The sequence below is a fragment of the Spermophilus citellus genome, assembly GCF_964194105.1.
Source record: "Spermophilus citellus genome assembly, chromosome: 6".
Taxonomy (NCBI): domain Eukaryota; kingdom Metazoa; phylum Chordata; class Mammalia; order Rodentia; family Sciuridae; genus Spermophilus; species Spermophilus citellus.
Window position 1 is genome coordinate 165017447 of NC_138187.1, and position 21458 is coordinate 165038904.

At 56.3% G+C, this 21458-nt stretch overlaps 1 protein-coding gene across 3 annotated transcripts in view; it reads left to right on the forward strand.

Annotated features, from left to right (window-relative positions):
* The window catches only part of LMX1A (LIM homeobox transcription factor 1 alpha), a 128544-nt gene that overhangs the window by 94621 nt on the left and 12465 nt on the right, over nucleotides 1-21458 (forward strand). The gene's annotated exons all lie outside the window — the stretch shown is intronic.

Genomic DNA, 21458 nt, shown 5'->3' on the forward strand with positions numbered 1-21458 from the left:
CTGCGGTATCTATGCAGTGCTGTTTTATTATCCAGATGTCGAGCACACGCGCACGTTGGGCCAGCAGGAAGGCGTTCTGGACACCTTCTGATTTATTAACATGGCACCTCTGGAGAGCAGGCGAGAGGCAGTGACGTTGCTGACCCTTTCTGGTTCTTTGCAGAATCAATAGTTTTGTCTCTTGTTAGTGTCACAGCCATAAAATTGACACCAGGATTATTCGTTGCCCTTTGTCCAAGGCTCAGCACTCCTCTGTACCAAGCCTTTGTCTTCTAGGGTATTTGTTTTGTCTTCATAAAATAGATGGAGAGGTAAAGACACAGGATACCCGAGTCAGGGATAAGCCAGAGTAAGAACTTAATTCTACCAATTACCCAAACAGGATACATGATACTGAGGCAGAAGGCGGTGACTGTGAGCTGGGTAGTTATCTTTGGAGCTTAAAAAGTGACAGGCAGTCTACAGGTTTAGACAATAAATTACCTCTTTTCCATTGACTGTAACTTAATTTTGGAAGTGCATTTGCACTTAATAGTTTTGATTAAAATGAGAGATAGAAACCATAGTTTAAAAGCAATTGCTTGGTGGCACGTGAATGTCATAGTGTGCTGTCCATGAGCTATCATTCCTCCTGCACTAACTGCACGAGAGCAAGCTGGCCAGGTGGGCAGCTCAGGGCTGCGAAGGCTACATACTGAGGCCAACTGTGATGACGTCCACTCCCTGGAGTGCTTTCTCTGCACAGAGCCTCACCTTAGGCACTTTCCACGAGTGAGCTCACTCAGCATTCACGTCGGGATGAGGAAGCAGGGTTGTGATCATTCCTGTTCTACAGATGAGGAAGAAGTCAGAGCCAGCCTTCCACCCAGGCCGCCCAGCTCCAGAGCTAACCATCAAGCCTGCACTGAGATGCCCAGCCGTCAGGGGGGCTCTGGGTGTGGCAGGGGACCTCACAGCTGTGCTCACCTCGCACCCACAGCTCTCCCTGGCTGGCTGTGGCAGTAGGACTACTTACCTGAGAGACCCCAGCTGAAGAAGGAGGTGATCTGAACCAGGTTCCGGCCCCTCTGGTCAGTCACAATGCACGCCCTGCTCCACCCCCCTGGCCTCCTTCAAGTTCAGCACCAGCAGTGTGCTCCTCAGGCACCTCCCGTAGGCGGTGGAGGCTTGGGAGTAGCCCAGTGCCACGTGGTGTGAGATGGGCCAGCCCTTTAAAGCACACGCCAGGACCACTGTGGGCGTCTTGTCCTGTTTTTGCAGTTCAGCCAACTTCTGGTTCTGCTCCTGTGGCTTATTTGATGGTAGCAGGAAAAACCAAGGGACCTTTTTTTTTTTCAGATGAGTGGTGTCAGCTGTGCAAACCGCAGCCTCATTAATCAAATGAACACAGGTCTGAGGTGGAGCGAGTTGGTATGTATAAAAATCTACATGCTGTCCCCAAGGTCCGCCTCTGCCACAGACCTCCTCTCAGGAGACAGGGACGCAAGTGCGTTCTTCTTGGCGTCATGGCAAGTGACAGGCAAGAAGAACGCACTGTCTGCCACCTTTGTGTTGGGTCCTCTGTGGGCACGCTGGCAGGATCTGCAGTGTGCCTGGCGAGCATTAGGACTGTAGCTCACGACTTAGAACTCTCCTTACCCAACTTTGCAAGTGGCCAGGGACTCACCTCTCACTCTCATGCATGAGAGTCGGGGTGACCTGTAGGGAAGATGTTGGTCTTCTTGCCCTGACATTCCAGCCAAGCCCACCCACATTTAGATTTCCAACCAGCGGATTTCAAGATGGATCTTGAGATACTTTAGACAGTTCACTGAGCAAATAGAAGAATCACCTCTAATATTCCCCCGGGCCTGGTGTCTGTGACCACAGAAAACCCCAAAGCCCAGTTTACTAGGAATTGGTGGCAAGACAGGTTGTGGCTTCCTCCGAGTACTGTGGCATTTGGTGATTTAAGTGGACACGGATGACAGGGTAGCTAACACCACTTGGGATCTTAGTGCTCCGAGTCCACTTTACACACAGAAAGCAGCAGTGTGCTCTCTGAGGTTCTTTCCTGATCAGACCTGGGATGGGAGTCCTGTGTGCATGTGTACACAAGACAGATAGAAGCCATGGACTCCGATGGTGTTCTAGGTACAGAGTCCAAGTAGCATTCCTTATGAGGATCAGTGGGGGTAGGAAAACATTGGCGGAGGCAGCTCTGCACCTGTTCCGTTTTGGAATTTGCTGAACACTTGCATACACAGGGCTCAATGAGTAAGCAACTGTTTCTGAGCACAGACTGTGTAAAGTTCTGTTGTAGATGCTGGAGTGAGATAGCTCTGTTCCTAAAAGTGTAGTATTCTAGTAGAGACCACCAACAACCAAATAAACAGGCAGGCAAAAGATTGTGGGCTACCCTTTAAGCTGTTCCTATAAGACTTGCTCTTACATATTTAAAAATACATTGGATTCCTGAAAATGGACATTAGTAATGTAACTAGGATGCAGCCTGGGATTGGGGGGTTCTGTAAAGCTCCCTATGTGAGCCTCAGGTGCAGCCAAGGCTAAGAACCACTGCCAGAGGCACTGCAGCTCAGGGACATGGATGTGGCTCCTCCTTGCAGAGCTTTGGTGCTGAGGCAGAGTGAGTCTGGAGTTAGGAGACGGGGCAGGGCTTCCTTAGAGTGAGCCAGAGTAGCTGGAGTTGTGAGAGTGGCAAGGAAAACCCAGGATGAGCAGATAATTTGAATGTTGGATAAGCAATGAATGATGTTTTCCAATAAGTATGCTCACTGCAACATAATTATTGTTGTTTGTCAAAAATTCAGATTTAACTGTGTGTCCTGTATTTTGTCTGCTGTGAGCAGATAGAGTTAGAACATGCCAGCTGTGGGGGGACTCATAGGGTGGCCATGGATGGTGGAACTTGCGAGGGTGTATGGCTAGATGTTTGATTGTTTGATGGCAGGGACAAAGGAATGTCATTCTGCCCAGGACACCTGTGTGCCCACTCGCCTGGTGCGCCTGCCTGGGCTTCCATGCAGGCGAGGGCCAGCAGAACCTCCGTTACCTTGGCAACCCCTCCAGCCACTGACTGCTAGCGGCTGGAATTTCCCCCGCGCCTGCTTGCTTTCTGGTAAGCACAGCCTGCGGCCGGCAGGCAGGGTCCGTGCGCTGGTGCGCAGGTGCGCGGCGCTCAGGTGCAGCAGGGCGCAGCGACTTGGCCGCCCGCCGCCCGCGCATCCCGCTCCTCTTCAAAGGCCTCGGGAGCGAGGGGCCCACGCAGACACACACGGACGGCAGTTTTATGAGAAAATGCAGATAAAGGGCCCGGCGGTAGGGCCATATGTTCCCCGTAATCTCCAAAGCCGTCACTTCAATTAGAGCCTCCCTGAGCTGCAGTGCCCGCTCCTGAGTAAACAGCGCGCTGAAAGAAGAGCTCGGTTTCCAATTAAAAGTGTACTAACATTTCTCTTTCCCTAATTCCCGCCGAGCGCAGCCCGCGCAGGCGGAGGCGCGGCCGGGTCGCGGCGGGGTCGTCGTGGTCCCCTCTGCGTTCCCAGGTGACGTCAGCGCGGGATTAGGCCGCTGCATCGGGCTGCATGGAGTTAATTAAAGCAGCGCCCGCAAATCCGCTGGGCGAGGCAGGTGCTGGGGATCTGTGTGCGGGCGCGTGTTCCCCTGTGTCCACGTGGTGTGTGTGGCCTCATGTGTGTCCATGGGGGGCATGTCGTCCCCCGTGTGTGCTTCTGCAGTAAAAGTCAGGTTGTCTAGTTTCGGAGCTGGAGGTGTCCTCCCTCGCTCAGGCGTCCCACAGAGGGACTTCACTCAGAGAGGCACACAGCCTCCTGAGCTGGTCCTGGTGGGCCTCAGCCCCAGGTCCCCTGCAGGCTGTATGCAAATACCATTTTCTGCATGGTGGCCCCTTCCCCTTCTTGGTGCCCCAATCTTGAGAATCTAAGGGCATGAATAAATGGAGGCCAGATGTGAGTTGTTTAAATACTGGAGAGCAACAGGCCTCCTGATTTCAGGAGCTCTTGAGAGCGCTGAATCTGAGCATCATGGGCCCTTCAGCCTCTGTATCTTGACACTCTGAAAACTTGGTTTCTATTGATGTTTTCTGTTCAGCAGAACTGGTTGAAAGTTGCCTGTTTTCAGATGGGAGAGGGGTGGATAGATTAACTTTCTGGCCTACTCTCTATACCATGAAAGAATCAAAGAATTGAAGCCATTATCTGCAAAATTCCAGAAACATCAATAAGCAGAAAATCCTCACCAGCTCATTCAAATGCAAATGCTTCTCCTCCTTTCGTGAATTATCTACCCAAGTAATTACTTTAGTTTTGAGTTTGGCCTTGGAGGTGAGGACTTCAGAGAATGAGGCTGTTTGTTTATTCCTCGCTCTCTGATTGATGCTCACTAAATTAAACTGAGGCCAGTTCAGCAAACATTTCGAGGGCCCATCTCTCTGCCCAGCACTGGCTGGGTCAGACACTAGCAACCACCAGAGCCCAGAAAGCCACCTCTGTGTCCCAGACACCAGGTTCCCTAGTGAATAGGGAACTCCTGTAAGAAAATAATTACAATAAAACATGCACGATTGTCAGAGTAGAGCCACCTCGTGTGTGCAGTCTTGCAGGGGAGCGGTGCTTGTCCTTGGGGTATGTGTTAGGAACTGTGTGGAGAATGTGTTCCAGTGGATGTGACGTGGTGACTGGGGCTTGACCACTGGAGGGTGCTTGCTGGTGGTGAAAGGCAGGCGTGTTGGGAGGAAAAAGGGGGTAGCTCAGCCTGTCCTGAGCTGGAAGGCCGAGACTGGAGGCCCGGAGGGACTGAGGTCCTCGTGTGAGTGGGAAGACACAGGCCAAAATGGGAAGGGCTTTTCTGGATCTTACGTGAATACATTCTGGGGTGAGAATTAGCATCAGAAGTTTATGAACAGGGTTGCAAAGCTACAAGTCTGATCTTTGGAAAGAGAAGGCGGGCGGGCGGATTGGAGTTGGGATGACATTGCAGATGGGGAGAGGATCAGGAGACCTCTGCAGCGTTCCAGTGACAGACAAAGGTTTGGGCCAAAGCACGCGTTAGAGGTTTCAGGGAAATCGTCACTTGCTGGTGCTCTCAACACTCGATGGCTCCCCACTAAGTGCCACATCATTCTGAGTGGTGGGCGCATAGTCATGAGCAGCACGGGCCAGGCACCTCCCATCAGGAGCTTAAATTCCAGAATTAAAACCTAGGAAGAGAGGTCGACCTTGAGGATGGCGTTGGGATTTCTAATTATATGAACATCCATGTCCTGAGAAGAGACAGCAAGTTCAGGAAAGAACAAGGACCTAGGTAATGAATTCGGGAGAGGCAGGCGGACAGGTCTGGTTTTGTGAACGAGGTGTATCGGACATCCTTTGGGCGGCTGAGCACATGGCCCCGGGGCTCTAGGGGGAGGTCAGACATGGACTCCGCAATCACAGAAGAGCCAAGGGTTTAAAACCAGGTAATTCTGTAGTAGTGTCTCCACCGCTGCAGCTGTCTGGGTCTGCGTGGCTCACACACACACACACACACACACGCGCGCGCGCACACGCACACACAATTCATCAACAAATCTCAGCACAGTAGTGGTCCTCAATGTCTCTCCTAGGGCCAGAAGGCCAGCATCCAGCATCTCCTGGGAGTGAGTGGGAAATCGAGTTTTCACTCTCATGCTGGGCCGACCACATTGGGCACTCTGGGCCACACGTCTGTGCCCCTGTTTCCTCGTGACGTTGGAGAGGTGCTGAACCAGAGCAGTCCCCCCAGGCCACAGACACCAGTCACAGAAGGGTAGCCCAGGCCTGAGCAGGGGCACCTGCGTTTCTTAGTGACCACTGTCTTCAAAGACCCATGGGCCTGCTCCCACCCTGGGCATCTTGGGCAGTTCTGAGCAAGCTCCAGTGTCCGCCCAGTGATTCACAGCACCCGTTTCCTACAGTGATCCCTGCCGTCCTGGGGCCTCGCCCATCCTGCACACCCAGGACTGACCGACCCGGGGCTCTGGCTAGGTTTTGCTCTATCCCAAGCACATGGTGAGTGGATGGAGGGGAGGGGATTTAGGCACCAGCTAAGGTTTACACACAACAGTTTCTGGAGTCCCTCTGGCCTCTGAATGTAGTGTAAATGGTGCACACGTGTATGTACACACATACACACAAACGTGCTCTCACACACACACAGTTTCCACACACCCTTCCTGATTACTGTCACAACTAGTGTTGTTCATTCAGTCAACACTCGAGTCTCTCCTCTGTGACCAGATCCTTGGCCACCCAGGGAAGATAAAATCAACAAAAGATACTTTTTTATGGTCTATACAGACCTCTACATACTTGATGCAATCAGAAAATAAGAATTTATTGTCTGTGGATAAATTGGCAACTGTTTGGTGTGTCCATGTTTAAATGATTGAGAGAGGAGAGAAATCGGTGAGGACATGAGCAGTTAATGGCTCAGTTTCCTCTTCCACTTCTCCCACGGGGGGCTGGTGACCTGGGCATTCTTGCTCCCTCCCCTCTCGGTGGGTGAGGGGGGTGGACCCAGCACACGGGTGTTTATGGTGGTGCCTGACTCTCAGCAGTGCTCACGAAAGGGAGCGCCTCCTTAAACTTGAGCATCAGGGACTCATTGGCACCTTCAGCATCTCCTCATGCACAGGCAAAGGAGGGCCAGGGACCCAAGAAGCGGCCACCCTCCGACTCACCAAAGTGCCCTTCTCACATGTCAGGATGCGTGACTGTGACACAGAGCCACAGCTGGCATTACCTAATCTAACAGCTGGGGTGTGACCAGAGGGATTTTGGGCTTTTGAAGGAGGGACAAAGGACACCAGATGCCGTCTCTGCAGAGTGGAGCGTGGAAAGAGGATGTGACATTGATTCTAGCACTTTCCTGAGACTGTCTTTGAATCTGTGCACTTGGGGCCTTGGTTCTTAAATCTGGCCTACAACCTGGAGCCCCTGGCCTTTGCAGAGGTGTGTGCCGCGTGGAGGCAGACCTCAGTGAGGCCAGCAGCCTCCCTCGGAGCAAGCACGAGCGTCCCCTGTGCCACTCCCTCTGCAGTGTCTCGCGGCTCCAGGGGGCTGTGCGCCTTCTCTAGGGACAGCCACTGAGACCTGGCTTCCCATGAGAGGCTGGTGGAACCAGGCACGGGCATTGTCTGATGCTCCCCAAGGCTGAAGCAGAGTGGGAAACTCATCCCTCCTTGATGAACCCAGCTGGTTGCACCAGGTGCACGAGCTCCCAGTGGGAAGGCAGTGCATGGGGACAAAGTGGCCTCTCCACACCCCATCTGGGGCCCTCTGTACCCTACCCAGGGCTGTCTCCCTGCCATCCCCACTCCCTGGGCCTTGGAGGATGGCCTCACAGCCCTGTTCCCCTGTGTCCACCCAGGATCAGTGAGCTGAGAGAACCCCTGTGGGGATGCTTTGGGGTGCGTGAGACACACTAGCTTCAGTCTGTGGTGCCCTCAATGCGCATGTGTCATCTGTGTGGGGAGACTTCCAGCAAGGACAGGGCTGTGGTCATTAGGTCCCAGAATGTCACGAGTCACTTGTCGAAGACTGTCTCAAAGACTAGCTTCAAACTGAAGGCTTTAGAGTTCAGAGATTTCCAAACAGGTAAAAGCACCCATTAGGCCAGTTTTGCTAGGGGAGAAGTGATGATTCAGACATAGGAACAATAACTGTGATTTTTCAGTGAGCATAGGCAGACCCAGTTAACTAGAAATCTCAATCAGGCACGATCCATCATTTGGAATCCTCGGTTAATATAAGGGAGAAATTGGAAAAATAATTAGCCATCATCAAAGGATTCTTTTTAGACAGCCACCTTGGGGGAAGCGTTCGTCACTAACCTCACCCAGCCGACTTCCTCCTCCTCTTACAGGTGCAGCTGTATAGACAGACCACTGCACTTGAGGCGGTCCACAGTGGCTGCTGTCACACATGCCATCCACCAAACTTAGAAACAGTCCTTCCTGTACTCCTGTGCCCGGAAGACAGCGTTGGGGTGCCAGAGGTCAGCATCTGGCAAGGGTTCTCTTCTGATTGCAGACTTCCTGTACCCACAAGGGCCAGGGCCTAGAGCTCTCCACGTCCTCTCATAGAGCACTGACCCTTTCATGAGGACTCTGCCACAGGGCCAGGTACCCAAGAGGACCCAGCTCCTAGAACGGTCACCTGGGGTTTTGGGGTTTAGCACATCAACTTGAAGGGACCCAAGTGCTCCATGACTGTCTTAGTTGGCATTTCTCAATAGGAAAACTGTCGGCATTTTGGTGAGACAGTTTGTTCTTTGCATCTGTGCCCCGCCCCCCACTGACAACTAGAAAAATGTGTCTCCTCCATTGGCCAGTGCTCCCGGGGACAGAGCATTCCTGACCGAATGGGTCAAGTTAGAGGTTGTGATGGCAGGTTCAGAAATGTCTCCCCCTTTCGGTTTTGAACAGGGTTGGTCAAGGTGGAAGTCCTCTAAGACACCCGCTGCATCACCTCCATTTCACAGTGAGGAAACTGAGGTTGGGCACCCTGCCCGGGCCACCTCGTCCTTGCTGGGCAGGTGGAGGGTGTCGGCTTCTCCCACCCGCTGTGCTGCCTCCCTTGACTCCGTCTGAGCATGGTCACGAGAGGCTTCGCACACATGAAGCAGCCATGACTGAAACACGGGGCCACCTGTGACCCCCGGTGGTGGGTGTGCTCCCCACGGCCCTGAGCTGGGGACTCCAGGGTGTGGGTGCTTTCGACAGGTCACTGGCTCAGGAGGACTCAGGTGCCTAGGGCAGAGCTCATGCCACACTTCATCTGCTAAGACACTTTCGGGTCACTTTATAAAGAGACATTACAATGTAGCTAAAATGGGGATGTGGCACAGTTGGGGTGGTGAGAAAGCATGTATCCTTTTTCTTTCTGTGGTGATCTACTGGGTAGTCACACATTTTAAAATGACAAACTACAGCTCGTTTCCAGCACGGGTTGTGGATGTCTCCATCCTGACCATCCCTGGAGGTGGTGAGGACGTGGCCGACCTGTCTCTTAAGCTGTGGGGTCTGCAAGTGCCACAGAGGCGCAGATCTTGGAGACAGAGCGAGAGGGAACTTACAGGCAGAAGGATAAGCTGTCCACTTTCTCTGTCCAGCCTCTCGAATGAGCCCCCTTTGAAGGTCTTTCTGGCCTCCAGCTTGGTCCTGGATCTGGCCGTGGTGCTGACTGCTCACACCTCGGGACTCTGTCCAGTGACTCCTGGGGTCGATTCTGCTTGTCCCCTCACCTCGCCGTCTCTGGCACCAGCCTTACAACCCTGGCTCTGAGGAGGACGACGGAGGGAGTAGGAGCTGGCTTGAGCTGGCTTGATTTCAGTGAGGCTAGTGACATGGAGTGTCGGAAGATGCCTGGCCGGTGAAGGGACAGTCGCCACACCTGCGGACTCCCTAGCCAGTCTCAAGTGCCAAGTCAGCCAGGGACAACCAGCGAGGAGATGCCCTGTCCGCAGCAAAACCAGAGCTGAGGGTGTGGCTGGTGAGATGAGGGCTGCTCACCAGGCAGCACGGTGAGGCCACCCCTCAGCTGAAAGGGAGGCTGCCTCCACCCAGGCCGAGGGCGGGGCCAGCAGGTGGAGAGCACCTGGGGGAAGCTGCAGCGGCCCCAGCCGGCAGGTGTGAATTGGATGGAGGAGGTGGCAGCAGGGCCAAAGACACCACCAGGCGGAGGCAGGGCGAGGCGGGACTGCGATTCCTCCTGCTTCTCTGTGCCCTCAGACTGTCTCCTAACTACCCGTTGGCTGAAGCCAGATGGGTGCAGCAGCCTGCAGGGGTTGGCCCAGGCGACAGAGCAGGTGGGGAAGACAGGAATAAATCCCAGCATCCAAGAATGGCCCCTGACTTAGGAAACCTGTAACATGGGCAGGAAAGAAACCAGAGGCACCAACAGAGAAAATTTAGAAGTCAACGTTAACTCAGCCAAGCTGGGACTTCCTGTGTCCTGAGCGGAGCGCGGAGGTCTGGGCCCAGAGTGGAAGTGAGGGGAGCCACTGTGGGCAGAAGCCTCAACAGGGCGGCAAGGCCTGGCTGGGCCTCCGCTCCCCAGCCTCCGCCACGCTGAGATGCCGGTGCGGCCATCCTGACCTAGCAGCTGCCTCCTCCTCTCCAGGGACATGCCACGCTGGGTGTGACCCAGCCTGCAGGGCGGGACCTCACCTCCAGCCGCAGCCTGGCTCCTCTCCTTGCCTTCAGTATCTTTCTCAGCAGGGTCGTCACCCCCCCCCCACCCGCCCCGAGTGTGGGTCTTATTAATGTGAGGAAAACCCAGAAGTCCTTTTCATCTCTATAAAAAGGAAGGAAGGAAGAAGGGGGTCTTTGGTCACCACTGGGGAAAAGTCACACAAGCAGATGATTTTGGTGCCGTGAAGGGACCCTTGGGTCGCAGCTGCAGAAACCTGACCCATGTGGTTGGAGCCACGGCCAGGCTGACCACCCATGAGAGAAGAGACTACTCAAGAGCAGCTCCTCCTCCTTCAGCTAAGACGCCCCAGAGAGTCGGAGAGGGAACTAAGAACTTCTAGAATCTAAGTCAGACTTAGACAGGGATAAGCAGGGTTGGAAACAGGGCAGAGAAGCGACTGTGGCAGAGAAGTCGGTGGTGACAGTGGCGTGCTACCTCACACGGCATCTCAGCACAGCGGAGGCTGGGGAGCGGAAGCCCAGCCAGGCCTTGCCGCCCTGTTGAGGCTTCTGCCCACAGTGGCTCCCCTCACTTCCACTCTGGGCCCAGACACCCATGCTTTGCTCAGGACACCTTAAGAAGAACTTCTGGGTTTTCCTCACATTAAGAAGTGTGGTGTCCCTTTGTGGTGCTGCTGTTGAGACTGGGAATGGTCATGGTCTGAATCCTTAAAGTGTAGGGTGGCCCCCACAGGACACCAAGAGTTGCAGAAACAGGAATTTGTTCCCAAGAATCATCATGGAGTCTGGGGCTCTTGGTCGTCCAAACACTGAACTGCTCCTTCAGCCCCCCTGCTGCCCCCGGCCCTCGTGGTCAGCTCTGCTCCCCTCCTCCGCAGTCCGTGCCCCACGCAGTGCTGGAACACTCTCGCCCTCCTCTGCATCCCTGCACTTTCCCCTGATAGAAGCACACCTGGCTTGCTCTGCAAGGGCACCAGGCTGCAGGGACTGAGGCAGGGACCCTGTCCTGCCCACAGAAGGATGTTAAGCACTTTGAAAACTGTCGTTTTTAGGTGAATATACGAATGGCGGCTGTACGAGGACCCTCTGTGTATTGAAAAATGTTTGTCTATACCTTCTATAAAATGAAGATCTCTCTCTTTTTCTCCTCTCTTTTCTGGGTGCTGGGGATGGAACCCAGGGCCTTGTGTATGAAGGCAAGCACTCTACCAACTGAGCCATGTCCCCAGGCCCAACGGGGAGAAGAGAATCCACCTCCACACGATGGTCTCTGTACAACTTCAGGTGCACACAGTTTTAGAGCAGGGTGCGGGATGTGAAGAGAGGCTGCATTGACTTGAAACCTGTGGGAGGGTTGTGCCGCCGCTGATGTCACAGCCCCCTGGCCTCCTGCAGAGTGTCACAGTGTCAATCGACTTCTCCTTTGCCAAACTCCCTGATACTCTATTGATGCATCTATGAATGGCATCAGCGGAGATGCAGCCACTGACGGTTACACTTGACCTGGGCTGCTGCACCACACAGGCTTGCGTGATGGTGGCCACGGCTGGGGGAGCTGCGTGGCCCTGCCGTTACTGGGCCTGCGTGATGGTGGCCGTGGCTAGGGGAGCTGCGTGGCCCTGCCGTCGCTGGGCCTGTGTGATGGTGGCTGTGGCTGGGGGCCTGGGGGAGCTGCATGGCCTTGCCGTCTCGGGGCCCTGTGACAGAAGGCTGCTCGGTACCTGCCCACCCTGGCGGAGGCCATAATGAAGAGTGGAGGGAGGACCCTGAGGGGAAGGAGAGACACTCTGCTCCCTTGTCAACCAGGCAGGCGCCGCTCTCCGGTCAGTGGCCATTGTGTTGCCAGAATGGAGGGAGAGCCTGCCCCTGGGCTTGGCAGTGCCGGGCACAGCATGCCTCCAGGCCAGCTCTTGTCCGTGCCAACCCTGGGTCACCCTGTCACCCTCACCTTTTCCTGAATCACTCCATTGATTTCAAAGCAGAAAACAAGATTTTTAAACATAGTTGATATTCCTCCCTCTCATGAAAGCCAGCAGGAGTCTGGAGGTCTGGCTGGAGCAGTTGGGAAGGTGGAAGGTGTGAAGATCCAGTCTGCCATTCTCCCTCACCAGTCCGGAGGCGGTGTGTGCGTGCAGGGCCCCGGGAAGGCAGAGGGAGGCACGCTCGAGGTCAGGGACTCTCCCAGTGTGGCCGTGGGCCAGTCCCATCAGTGCCTCAGGAGGAAATGGGAGACTGGAGAGCCACAGACCCCATCCCAAACCTGCTGAGCCAGGCCCCGGGCGGCCAGCCATCTGTGTCACCATGCCCACGGTGCCTGGGAGGGCTGCTGGGCTGCAGAATGCGGTCCTGGGCCTCCAGGACCCCTCCAAACCCTCCTTACCAAATAAGCTCCATGCCTTACAAGTAAAGGCAGCGAGGGGAGAGGAGGAGAGGTCAGGGGTACAAGTTCAGGCTAACGGCTGATGTGAGTGGGGTGCTCTTAGCAATGGCTCATCAAGGTAGGACCATCTCGGGACGCCCAGTGCCACCTAAGGCCACATCCACAAGTGTTTCCCGTGGTTGCAGTGGGGCTTGCCGCTCGCAGCGATACCCAGTGTGTAGTTGACTTGGGGAAGTGCTCCCTGCAAACCCCCTGTGGAGCCAAGGCTCCACCTGCACGAAGCTGTCCTTGGACCTGACTGTGCCCCTACGGCTGCCCCACAGCGTGGCCCGCCCTCTGTCCCTCTCCGTTCTTCTCCAGGCTTCTGTCCCTTGTTATCACAGCCAGGCTTTTCTCTTCGTGACCCTCTGCTGTCCTGCTTAGGGCAGCCTAGCCACATGGGTGCTGTCGTAGCCGTGGACGGTCTGGGATCAATATCACGTGAAGGAGATGTTGAGAGTGTAGCTCCAGTGAAATGGATTTTACCCAGCTGAGCCCAAATGGAGGTGGCTAATAATCCCCTCATCTTTTCGGATGGCCCATCATGGCCAGCAATGTGGAGTGCCCTGCAGTCTGAAGGGCTGTTGGCCTCTCTCACTTTCCAAGCCAGCAGAGGGCCTGATCAGAAGAGGGCGTCCCAGCCAAGGGCGCACAGGGTCCGAGCAGCATGGTCAGATGGGCACGCTCCCCTGTGGTTAGTCCACAGAGATGGACCAGGGAGGACTAGGAGAGGGGCACCAGCCAACTCAGCCACCTGCCCAGCACCCAGAGATGACTGTCTTGGTCATTTTGAATTTGGAGGAATAATTAACCTTTTGTCTTCCAAACCTTCCTAGAAACAATGTAGTTTTCCTCTTGGTTGATCCTCCTGAAGACTAGTGGTTAATGGAGGGGACTACTCCAGAGAGAGGTGGTAGTCGGTGCACTGGTCACTTCCTAAATTGGAGCAAGCACACTCAGACTTCATTACCAGAAGCCTAACACAAGGCCCTGTGGCTACACACAGCCTGCCTATTGGACCACCAGGCAGCTGCCAGGTGGCTTTTGTCAGACTGAGCCGAGAGCCCCGCTCGTCCCTTTCCAGTCAGCCTCGGAGGCTGGCCACGTGAGAACAGAGTGGGCAGTGGTTTGCATTTCGTATTTGTCCACGTTTGGCTTGAATGCAGTGATGGTGGTGAGAGGGTCTCCCGCCGTTGGGACGGTCAGCGTCTGCAGCGTGTGGCGGAGCCCTGGTGGGTGCCCCAGCAGCACGCCTGCACCTTCCAGCCTGGGCTGCCTGGGCTGTTCTTGTCAGAGGGGAAGGGGAAATGTGGGAAGGGTGCGGGTGGGGGTGGGGTGGGGGCGGGGCACTCAGCTGTGACTGTTCAGCGGTGAGAAGGCCTAGACTGGGGCAGAAAATGGACGCCACCTTCTGTGCCGCGTCCTGGTTCCCAGCAGACCTCCAAACACAAGGGCTCCTTCAGGAGCACCAGCTGCTGAGGGCGAGGAAGGGTGCACTCAGCCGGGCAGGCTGCCGGAGCTCAGGAGTGCAGACTGGAGACATGACCCGGGAATGTCCTGGCTCTGACCCGCCCAGCCCCTCCCCTGCCTGGCACGGGAACCCCCTCTGCCCAGGACCTCTCTGGACAAAGGGCCTTTCTTGAAACGCCTCACCTGTGGCCTGGCTCAGCAGTGCAGCGCAGCTCCTGTGTGCTCTGCTGGAGACAGGCGGCCAGCAGGTCTTCCTGAGCCTGCCCTCTGGGGGCTGCAGTGGTGGGCAGGACAGTGGGAGGCAGGGGAACTGCAGAGCGGGGCTGTGGTAATGGGGACTGAGAGAGGTCTGTCCCTTCTCCAGCAGGAGCTCAGGTGGACTCCCAGGAAGCCTCCCTCCAGCCCTTTCTTTCCTCACTCTTTAATAATGGTCACAGGGCATTCTGCAGGGCCAGGTGTCCTTGGAGCTTCACAGTCACCGGGAGGCCAGGCAGACAGGCAGGGGGGAGGAGGGGGGAGGAGGAGTGTCCCAGCCCTGTGCCCTTGGGCAGGAGACCCCTTTCCCTTACCCGGCCTCAGTTTACTCATGTGCAGGAGAAGGCTCGCAGTGCAGTTCCTGCCTCCTGGAGCCGGGGTACAGCCGGCGGGCCTTGCGGATGTAGACGCCGCACTCAGCTGGTGGCCAAGCATGAGGAATTGTTAGGCCATCTTGCAGAAGGAGAGACTGGGCCTCAGGATGTGAGAGTTTTAGACAAGAGTGCTCAGCTCAGCAGCAAACTTACAAAAAGACCCTATTCCTGATTTTGCTGTCAGAGCTCCTGTCCATGGCTGCACGTGCTCCTCTGACATGAAGAACAGCCGTCCAGTGTTCGTGGGAGAAGGGGCATTCGGGTCTCCCCCCACCTGGGCCAGAACCCACAGTGGGGACGGTCATTTGCTATAGCTGAGGTGCTGGTTGATAAGCTGGCTTCCTTGCTGTGCATGGGGGTGTCTCTGGGGTGGTTGGACTGGTCAGCCCTGTGTGAGAGCGGCCTGACGCAGAGGACTGTGTATGTTGTGCAGGTTCCTGAGCCTCTCTGAGGCTGTGTTTTACCCCTTAGGGGACAGCAGTAAGATGGTCCATGCCATGCTGCAGTGCAGATGGGACCAGGCCTGTCCTCTCTCACCTGGCAAGAGCTGGTGTTGGGTGCAGAGCTGGTGTTAGGGGCACAGAGCTGGTGTTTGGGTGCAGAGCTGGTGTTTGGGTGCAGAGCTGGTGTTAGGGGCACAGAGCTGGTGTTTGGGCACAGAGCTGGTGTTTGGGTGCAGAGCTGGTGTTTGAGTGCAGAGCTGGTGTTTGGGGCACAGAGCTGGTGTTTGGGGCGCAGAGCTGGTGTTTGGGTGCAGAGCTGGTGTTTGGGGGCAGAGCTGGTGTTTGGGGGCAGAGCTGGTGTTAGGGGCACAGAGCTGGTGTTTGGGTGCAGAGCTGGTGTTAGGGGCACAGAACTGGTGTTTGGGTGCAGAGCTGGTGTTTGGGTGCAGAGCTGGTGTTAGGGGCACAGAGCTGGTGTTTGGGTGCAGAGATGGTGTTTGGGTGCAGAGCTGGTGTTAGGGGCACAGAGCTGGTGTTTGGGTGCAGAGCTGGTGTTTGGGGCGAAGAGCTGGTGTTTGGGTGCAGAGCTAGTGTTAGGGGCACAGAACTGGTGTTGGGTGCAGAGATGGTGTTTGGGCACAGAGCTGGTGTTGGGTGCAGAGCTGGTGTTTGGGCACAGAACTGGTGTTTGGGTGCAGAGCTGGTGTTTGGGTGCAGAGCTGGTGTTAGGGGCACAGAACTGGTGTTGGGTGCAGAGCTGGTGTTAGGGGCACAGAACTGGTGTTGGGTGCAGAGCTGGTGTTTGGGCACAGAACTGGTGTTTGGGTGCAGAGCTGGTGTTTGGGTGCAGAGCTGGTGTTAGGGGCACAGAGCTGGTGTTAGGGGCACAGAGCTGGTGTTTGGGTGCAGAGCTGGTGTTTGGGTGCAGAGCTGGTGTTTGGGGCGCAGAGCTGGTGTTGGGTGCAGAGCTGGTGTTAGGGGCACAGAGCTGGTGTTTGGGCGCAGAGCTGGTGTTTGGGCGCAGAGCTGGTGTTTGGGTGCAGAGCTGGTGTTGGGTGCAGAGCTGGTGTTGGGTGCAGAGCTGGTGTTTGGGGCACAGAGCTGGTGTTTGGGTGCAGAGCTGGTGTTTGGGACACAGAGCTGGTGTTGGGTGCAGAGCTGGTGTTTGGGTGCAGAGCTGGTGTTAGGGGCACAGAGCTGGTGTTGGGGCACAGAGCTGGTGTTTGGGGCACAGAGCTGGTGTTTGGGTGCAGAGGTGGTGTTAGGGGCACAGAACTGGTGTTAGGGTGCAGAGCTGGTGTTGGGCACAGAGCTGGTGTTTGGGGCACAGAGCTGGTGTTGGGTGCAGAGCTGGTGTTTGGGGCACAGAGCTGGTGTTTGGGTGCAGAGCTGGTGTTTGGGGCACAGAACTGGTGTTTGGGGCACAGAGCTGGTGTTTGGGGCACAGAGCTGGTGTTTGGGACATGGGCATTTGCTTATCTTTTCAGGGTCCATGTCTAGTGCTGGGACCCAAGAGGTTCCCTCAGCCCAGGTACAAAGTAGGCCTGAGGCTGACATTGCCACCCAGGTGTGAGCATGAGCACCACAGTTCAGAGGCTGAGGCCCGTGCATCCCTGGCACACAATGCCCTATGTCGCGGGGTCTCGCTTTCCTGTGCAGAGGCAGCCACAGAGACCCTCCCCAGCACCCATGTCCATCCTCCTGATGACATCCGCTCCCCAACACCAACCCCTCCAGGAAGCCCAGGTGGCATCCCACCTCCCCCCAAATGGCACGCCCCACTCATTCTGCCGCGCTCTCCTGTGTCTCTCCTGGCCGGCTGAGCCCCTCTCGGGACACCTGCTCCCTGACCCGGGGCCCCTTCCCTTCTCTAACTTCTCTGGTGATTGATGCTTCTCTTTTCTAATTTCGGGCTTCTGTCCTTGCCATGCCCGAGGAGCTCGCCGCACGCTGTGGGTGTCCTTCACCCTGCAGGCCACCTCCCCAGGTCAGCTTCCGTTCCTTAGGAGCACGGACTCTTCCACCTGTCCCTGTGCTCAGGGAACTCGGCCCTGCGTGCAGTGGGGTGCGAGGAGTCTCCCTGGTCGCGTCTCCTTCCCAGGTCAGCTCTGCTTGTCACAGGTGACCTGCCTCTTGGCAAAACATCCCTTCTCTCTTCTGTTCATCTTTTGTGTCATTCACTGTCATCGCAGGTGACACCTGCCCTGGTGGCCTTCCCCTCAGCAGGTGCTGCTGGGTCTTTGTCCTCCGATTGATGGGCAGGGAGGAGAGTTGTCCCAGGGGTGTCCTTGTGCAAAGTGTTGCACACGAGCCTCTGTGGGGCTCATCGAGGAGTGACCAAGTGCAAGGTTCCTGGTGGAATATTTTGGGAGCTCTTGCTGGCAGGTGGGGGCCTCCTTGGAGAGCTGTGTGCAAGGCTGCAGCTGCCTGGGTCTTGCTTCTCTGAGCTTGCTGCACTGTTGCCTGTTGGATTTTTAGTGCTGCTTTGAGTTCCCCACGTCCAGAGGTGACACAATTACTCAGGGAAGAATGGAGTTCCAGCCTCGCACTGCAGGGCCGCGGCTGGAAGAGCTCCTACACCTCCTGTCTTCATACATTCCTCCCTGTTCTTCCCCTGTCCCTCCATCCAGAGAGAACCCCAGACCTTTCCTCTATTGCCCGCCTTCTCACTGCATCTGTGGCCAGCTGTTCCTGCCTCTGCCCTCCCTGGCTTGAGGGTCTCTGCTTCCCTCCCTCACCCTCGGATATCTCTTGTTTATGGGCTGCTGGGATTTTTCCAATAACCTGAGATGAATCTACCAGGCCCCACAGGTAGTGCACCTCCGTCTCCCAGCCATAAACCACGCCGGGCTTTCATCTGCAATTGCCTGGGTCCGAGGCAGGTGGGAGGCACAGCAGCGGGGGAGTGGCAGCCTGAGCCGTTCCAGACACTCTTTTTACAAGAAAGGCCCCGAGAAACATGTCTGGACTTGGTGCCCAGCCAGTTCCCTTCACTCTGGTGGGCTGTGCGTGGAGACTAGCTCTCTGGCCTCCCCTCCAGGAGTCAGATTTATGCTGGGCCTGTCTACACGGCCTCCGGGGATGCTGACATTTGTTGTGGGAGAGCCGAGTGGTGCTCCTTTCATCTCCACTGAGGGGTGTCGGCTTAAATTATGAGGCCCGGCCACAGCCCCATCTGGGTGTGGGAGTCTCTGGCAGCCGCTCCTCTGCTGTTTGAACGTTTCCTTCATCTTCCGCTCGCAGTACTCCCACCGGCTCTGAGAGCTTCCCTTTCTCTTTGACAAGTTCAAAGCCTGCAGTCCAGGTCCTACCTGTTCTCCCAGGAGAAATGGGAACCCGAGTCCAGCAGGTCTGCACTGCTGAAAGAGCAGGGCACTCCGACCGTCCCAGGAGCAGAGTGAAGGATGTCACATGCCCCTAATGTTTACACACGGTGGCTGAAGCTGGTGAGGGTCAGTGATGGCCAGCTGACCCTGGCCAGCTGGGTGTGGCATCTGCCTGCATGTGGGAGGTGCCACGTGCCCCTCCACCCCTCCGTCCTCAGAGTCTCTCACCCAGACCTGCCAGGACACCCAAGAGTCCCTGGGTGGTGGGGTGGGCAGAGGCATGTCCTGCCAAGCGAATGTGTGCTGTTGACTGGGAGCACCCTCAGACGGTGCCAGGAGGACTCCGAGGGTCAGCCCAGGGGAGGGGTCTCAGGTGTAAGCTGTGATGGAGAGCAGCTTGGAGAGGTCCAGGGCAGGGGTCAGCAAACCACAGCATGCAGCCACATCTGGCCTGGTGCCAGGTCCTGCCTGCCACAGGGGACTGGCAAAGGCTCCCTTTCTCTTCTACTGGGCAGCCCCGTCCATCTGTGAGGCCCTCACTTTCGCACAGTGAACAGAGCCCAGCCTTCAAGTGGCCTGAGGCTGCCCTCTGTGTCAGGGCAAAGCCGGTGAGACTCACTCTGGGGTATGCTAGGGAGAGTCTGGAGACCCCCCTCGGGGGCTGAGGAAAGAAGGGGGTGAGAGGCCGAAGGGCAGAGGGGTCGGGAGAGACTCCAGGGCAGGCTCTCCCCGGCAGGCCTGGCCCCTCTCCTCCTCTCTTCCCTCTCAGCCTCCTCCCTCTGGACACAGCCAGCTTCCTGACCCCCTACAGGGTGTGGAGAGGGGCGGGGCACACCTGGCTGGGCCCTTGACACCTTCCAGGGCTGACCTCGGCGGCCCTTCTTTTGCCCCCTTCCCTGTTGGTTCACGGAGGAGAACAGCTCTCTGGAAATAGGCATTGCCCTAGGCAAGGTGAGCACAGCGACAGAGAGCCCCAGAGGACCGCAGCCATCCTGTCCCTGGACCAACGTCAGAACTCACCCCTCCTTCTGCAGCCAGCACCCAGGGGAGGAGTCTCAGTGTGTAAGCTGTGATGTCCCCATCAGGGACACTGCACAAAGCCCACTCGCTGTGGGCTGGGGTCAGTTCTGCAAGAGAAATGCCAGAGTCCAGCACCAGAGTTCAGCCCTCCCCTGGACACGAGGCTGCTGGCACCTGAAAACAGGCATCTAGGGCTGAGGACACATCCTTTGTGTTGAAGTAGTTATGGTGATTTTCATGTTCCAGGAAGCCCAAGCCTTCCCATGCAGCCCTCATTTAATTTCAACAATAGTTACAATTCTCTCTCTCGCTCTCTCTCTCTCTCTCTCTCTCTCTCTCTCTCTCTTGCTCGCTCGCTCGCTCTCTGTCTCTTTCTTTTTAACAGGAATTTAACTCGGGGTGCTTAACCACATCCACAGCCCTTTTTATTGTTTTTTGTTTGTTTTGAGACAGGGTCTCGCTAAGTTGCTTAGAGCCTCACTAAGTTGCCGAGGCTGGCTTCAGCCTCCTGACGGGCTGGGAGTACAGGCGAGTGCACCATGCTAGGCCACAGTTACTCTTCCTGATGAGAAAACTAGATCTTGGAAAAGTGTTCACAGCCCTGCAGACTCATCCTTGAGCCGCGTGACCCTGGCAGGACTCCACAGGACACGGGGGTGGGATGTCAGCCTGTTTCCGCAGAAATGCCACAGGAGGTTCCCTGGGGCCAGGGGGCCTCCCTGGACACAGGGTCAGGTGGGGGGTGGTCTGAGCAGTGGGCAGGCCTGCAGGGTGAACCTCTCATCCTCCGGGAGGGTCTCTTACCTCCCTGAGGCGTTCAGTTCCTAGGGTCAGTCTCCCCCTTCCAGGAGGACCCGAAGCCCCTCTCCCAGTGTGGCTGAGACCAGCTGCATTGTCCCCAGGAAGGCACACAGAGGAGACGGTGCCAGAGGAGCCTCCTAGCCAGGAGGACCCTGGCTGGGACCCTTTTTGACCTTTCAGTGTCTCTTATTTGTATTCTTGAGGAAGGGAGGCCCAGGAAAAAGACAGCATCTATTAAACACCACCTGTATGGCAGGATCCCAGCTGCTTGCACACAGGACTCCATGGACACCCACTGGGTGGGCATTATTGCACGTGAAGAAGCGGCGGGGAAGTGACAACTGGCATGGGGCTGTGCCTGCATTAGGTGCCCCTTCAGCCCAGGGGACTCACGGCTGAGTGTCCTTTGTGCCCAAGCTGTGGTTTACATGTTTGCAGGAGGACAGGGCCTCTGAGCTTCAGATGAGAAGGCGCTGGTGGAGCCAAAATGGGAGCTCGGAGATGGCCAGATGATAGGAGCTGCTCGGGTGGCAGCTGAAGAGGTCAGGGACCAGGCTCACGTGGCTGGGCCCTCTGGGGGCTTCCTTGAAGGGCCAGAGGGACTGGAGCAGAGCAAACCCAGGGCAGAGGTCCTCCCTAGAGCCAAGAGGACCCGGGAGATCTGGGGGGCCATCCTTAGGATGAGTTGGACACAAGTACCTGTGGCCCTTACTTCCCCTATACAGGAAGTCTTCCTCACACGGCTCTGCAGAGCCTGGGCACACCTTCCCAAGAGGTAGCCTGGGTACTAGGTCTTAATCCCCTTTAAAAGTCACCCCTGTTCTGCCTGCTGCTTACGAAATGGAAGCAGTTCACATGGTCTGCAGTTACTCTGTGAAGGGTTATCTATTTTATGGACAGCAGTTTTGATGGGTGATCAGGGTTACTGGTCTCAGCCTGCAGGTAGTCAATCCAGTGCTGGTCCTCGATGGCCTTTGGAGCAGAGTTCTTCACGGTGTCTGGGAAGCTCGGTGCACTAGTGTTGAGCTGAGGCCTGGGAGGTCCTCCTGATGACAAGCACCGACTACTGACTTGCAGGCCGAGCAGCATGCTGGTGCCTGAGCAGCAGCCGCTACCTCATGCTCAGGGGAGGCCAATGAGCAGGCTCTCCTGCCGAGG